The following is a 5,000-nucleotide window of genomic DNA, read 5'->3' as shown; positions in this document are numbered from 1 at the left end:
GCAACAACAGTTCAATGACGGAGAGAGAGAGAGAGAGAGAGAGAGAGAGAGAGAGAGAGAGAGAGAGAGAGAGAGAGAGAGAGAGAGAGATGGAGAAAGATACAGAGAGAGAAGGAGAGAGAGTCATCCTGCCTCCCCTACCCAAAGATAAATAAAGAGGGTAAAAGCCAAAGGGAGGAAGCAGAAAGGGTCTTTTGTGGCTGTGGAGTGGGGTCTCTTTCATGGCGGTTCCCACAGCACTGGGCCTGTGATGACATTCACCATGTTTCACACACACACACACACACACACACACACACACACACACACACACACACACACACACACACACACACACACACACACACACACACACACACACACACGCTCGCGCAGGGCGCGCTGATGGGGCCTGTGACTGCGGTGACTTTCGCTGGTGCCGGGCCCCAGACGGAGAGGCGAGGGCCCCGAGAGCCACAGGCAGCCATTGTGCTGTCGCCGCGGAAACCAGCCTCTTCATGTCAGACATGTTTTTCTGTTTGTTTTCTTTTTTATGTCTTTAATGTGGGCAAGGGGGAATGTTTCCCCTCTCATCTCCCCCCTCCTCCTCCTCCTCACTGCTCTGCGTTTCTACCCCCCCCCCCCCCCCCCCCACCAATGCATTTACATTTGTTACTATCCCCGCCACCCCCTCACCCCTTGCCCTCCCTCGTCCTGTACTCTCTTCTTCTTCCCTTAAGTTTGTCTGTCTTTTTTTCTCTCCCCCTGGAGTTCGTCATTTGTAAAGCTCTTTGCTTATAGACAGCCCATATCTTTGTCGTGGCGTTGCGGCCTCTCCCTCTCACTCGGTTCCTTTTTATCTTTGCTTTATGAGGTTTTGGCACAAACTGGTACTTTATTCTTCCTGGAGTGCAAAAAAAAAAAAGGAAAAGAAAAGAAAGCCCCCAAAAACACAGTACACGCAACTCTACAACAACAAAACCTATCCCCAAAGAATTCTTGCCTTTCCCACGCTAAGCCAATTTTCTTCACAAGATTAAACAAACTCCAACAACAGAGAGAAAGAGAGCGAGAGAGAGAGGGGGAGAGAGAGACAGACAGACAGACAGAAAGAGAGAATCTGGTTATGATTCCATTCTCCAAAAAAGCCAGCCAAGGATGCCCCACAGTCCCTGCGATGAGAAAAACAAATCTGAAAAAAGGCCAACTGTTACTATTTTTAAGTGCCTAAAGAATGCCGCTCGGTGCCATGTCTCAAAGGCACGCCGTCTCTCGTCCGTAATCAGTTCATTCTGACTGCGCTCCTCCACCACATCACACGCAGGACACAATCTTTTATGGGCCGCAGAGAAAGGGGCGAAGTGAAGGGGGAAAAAAGGGAAAGTGAAAAATGAAAGAGTTCAGGGCTAATCGGTTCTGTCCCCCTCAGCCCACGCACGCGACTCTAACTTGTTTGAAGACTTGGCTGATATTAGCCACTGTAAAACTATAGTGCAATGACTATAGAGGAAAGGCACAAGGCAAAAAAAAGAAAGTTATGCAGCAAACCAGATGTTTTTAACTAGCAAACAGTAATAATGAATATGTCAACTGTGGCGTTGCCCCTGTCGCAGCAATAATTTATATGGGATAAAACCCCATAAATTAATTACATTCTGAAGATCCCCCTGGGAAAAACAAATGGGGTCTTGACGCTGCTAGAATAGGGGTGGTGGATACAGCTTATACCACAATGACGTTTAAATACACAAAACATGCAAGCAATAAAACAGTAAAGCGACGGAACAGGTGTGCAAAGAGAAAGAATAAGAAAGTGAAATGTCTTTCTTTCTGCTTGAACTTGCATTGAGAGCTCCATTTTTTATCAAAGATTTGGAGGCTGACAATCATTAATGCTTTTGTGTAAAGCACTTTGAATTGCTTGCATTTTGAATTTGTTGTTCAAATGTGCTATGTAAACTTGCCTTGCCTTGTCTAAATGTCAATCATTCATGTTTATGGTATAGCCTACTGTAAGTTGTAATGCATGGACATATTGTTGTGTCAGTGTGTTTGACATTAGGCCTAATAAAACCGTTTCCAAAATTGCAGATGACATGTACGCATCTAGAATGGGGAGCATGCAAGCACAGGGATTTTGAGATGCGGTCAATTTAAATCTATTCAAATTCAGTGCATCGTAATTTCATATATACCGTGACAACATTTATATGACATTTTCATTCTAATTGAACATCTCTTTCCATTTTCCATCCCAGTTAGTGGTCCATTTGAAAGTAAAAAATTCAGACAAATTAGGTTTGGCTGTTTACAGCTTCTATCACAAAGCACATGATGACCCAGGCAGGGGACAATATTGTCCTTGTGTTTATACAGACCCCAGACACCCTTTGACACGCTTTCCTGACAGCCTCTCACTTTCCCAAATCCTTCTATAACTTTACACCTCTGAGTGTGGCCTTATCAGGGAGGCATCCAGCTGACACCTCGTGGCGACGGCAGCTCAGGAGAGCAGGCGTAAACCCCTGAAAACCAGCATTAAAAAGCCTGCCGCCACCGCACCACAGATCTGTTGGGTAATTTTAGACTTCCCGGAAGGGGATTAAGGTGAGTGTGCGGGAGAAGTGGAGGAGAGGCGAGGAGGAGTGGGAGGGAGAATGGATGGGGGGTCATTGCAGAAGGGCATTTTATGAAAGAAATTAGAAGGATTTTTAAAGTGTGAGGTTTTATATGGAAGAGGAAAAATTATTTAACATGCCTTGCACATGCATGGCCCCTAAAGTTTCTACACTACAGTATATGGAACCATTTTACATGGTTCTTCAGTCAAATGGTTCCACATGAAACCTTGTAGGGGTCATATGTTTGGTTTCCGTTGTTAATCTTGTGCTATTGCTTACTTTTGTCCAAGGGCCTTTCCATAATTTAGTAAGTATGGTGTTGATTCTCTTAATGTTTTTATTTCACACTTTTCTTTTACACATGTGATGTTTTGTTCTGTTCTTTGATTTGATGTTTCTATGTAAAGGACTTTTGTTTAGATAAGCAGCACTCTATAAATAAAGTTTGTTATTATTATTATAATAAGAGTTTTTGTAAGAATTTGGACTGGATTGATGCATTTTGTGCTGGTTCTGATAATACCCTTTGTGACCAAAAAAATAACCACAGTTTGTATGTATTGGAACATGCAAGTTTGTGGAACATTCGTGAATTTTGTTGTGTGCACGTGTTTCGCGAGCCGCTCAGTCTGCGCTGCGGTGAGCGTGTCAATGTGATACTGCTGTATCTGGGCCTGCAGCCTGGGCCACCCGCCCGCTGTGTTTTTGCTTTAATTACAATGCGGACTCTCTTGTCATCGCACACAAACACAGGGCACGAAGACAAAGCTTTAGGTTGAGCGCCCGGATATACAGACACACACGCATCCACATGAGCATGCAAGCTCTCATGCCTTCAGCAGTACACCCGAACACTTGGGCTCATGGCATGGACAAACATAACACTTGTGCAGGCGCTCTCATGCGTGCGTGCATGCACACACCCGTACACACTCCCACCCAAAAGCAGGCCCAAGCTATGTTTGTTCATAGTTCATCACTAGTAGTTATAAGACATTTTGACCAGATCTAGTTTACACCAGAAGAAAATATACTGTCTAATACTATCAACAACACAATAAAAACACAGTAAAAAAAAAACTAATAAATAAAAATGCATAGTCCGAGAGTGAACAAATGGACACTCCCGGAGTTAAATGAACCATGGGGATTTTACTGTGAAGGAACACTCTCCAGCCAACCTCACACACCAGGCCTTGATTCTTCGCCCCTGACCGAGGAACGTCTCTGCCCCGCCTGGGGCCCGGAGCTACCGGAAGCTCTGTGGTCTGGAGCAACTTCTCTCGCTGCTCTCCTCTGGTGCTAAATATACAATAATAAAAAGGCTGACAGATTTATTTCAGGCTGTGCTACATTTCCTCCTCGGCAAGGAGAAGAAAAGACTATAGGGGGAAGAGACAGACGTCTCCAGATCACCGAAGAACATTAAGCGGTAATTACAGACAGAGAAAAGACGACCCCCCCCTCTCTCTCTTTCTCTCTCTCTCTCCCCCTCTTTTCTCTTTCTCTTCCTCTTTTACCGCCACCACAGAGGAGAGTGGCGTCTACAAACTAAAGAGGGGCGCCCGTCATATTAGAATCCCAATGATTGGCTATGATTACATTATCTGATCCCATGGGGGGGGAAAGCGACAGGGACATGCACGCATGCATGCATGTGCATGCACACACACGCACGTGTGCACTAGCACACACACACTCACACACACGCACACACATGCATGCACGTACGTACATACATACACGTATGTACACTCACACGTATGCACATGCACGCACACGCGCACGCACGCACGCACGCACGCACGCACGCACGCACACACACACACACACACACACACACACAGCGTCTGCATCTCATTGCCTGGTGATCACAGCCCCCTCAGAAGTCAAACATAGCTTGAGACATGTAGTCCATGAAGGAAAATATAAATCACATTCAAACATTGTCTTTATCATCTTCAAAAGTATTCTTTGAAACAACTCTTGCATGCATCCGCACGAACATGCACGAACACACACACACAAACAAACAAACACATGCACACACACACACACACACACACACACACACACACACACACACACACACACACACACACACACACACACACACACACACACACACACACTCCTATATACTCTGCTTCACCACCAGTCCACCACACTCCACTCGGGACTCTTTGATCCCCGGTCGAGGGTCCTCTCCGCGGTGCCTCCGTCTGAATTCCGAAGATTCTGGGATAATTCAAACGTTTCACGGCACATACTTGGTCCCCCCAGGAGACAGTGGCGGAGATGGAAAATGCCACCACGGTCCCCGTCTCTCTCTGCCTCCATTGTCCCTAGTCTTTAATCAGGGAGACTCTGTGGCTCACGCTGCCACCGTGGTGTGTTGTC

This window comes from Gymnoscopelus microlampas, assembly GCF_963454915.1.
Source record: "Gymnoscopelus microlampas genome assembly, chromosome: 15".
NCBI classification, from domain to species: domain Eukaryota; kingdom Metazoa; phylum Chordata; class Actinopteri; order Myctophiformes; family Myctophidae; genus Gymnoscopelus; species Gymnoscopelus microlampas.
The sequence above is the reverse complement of the archived record's forward strand: the minus strand, read 5'-3'. Positions refer to the sequence as shown.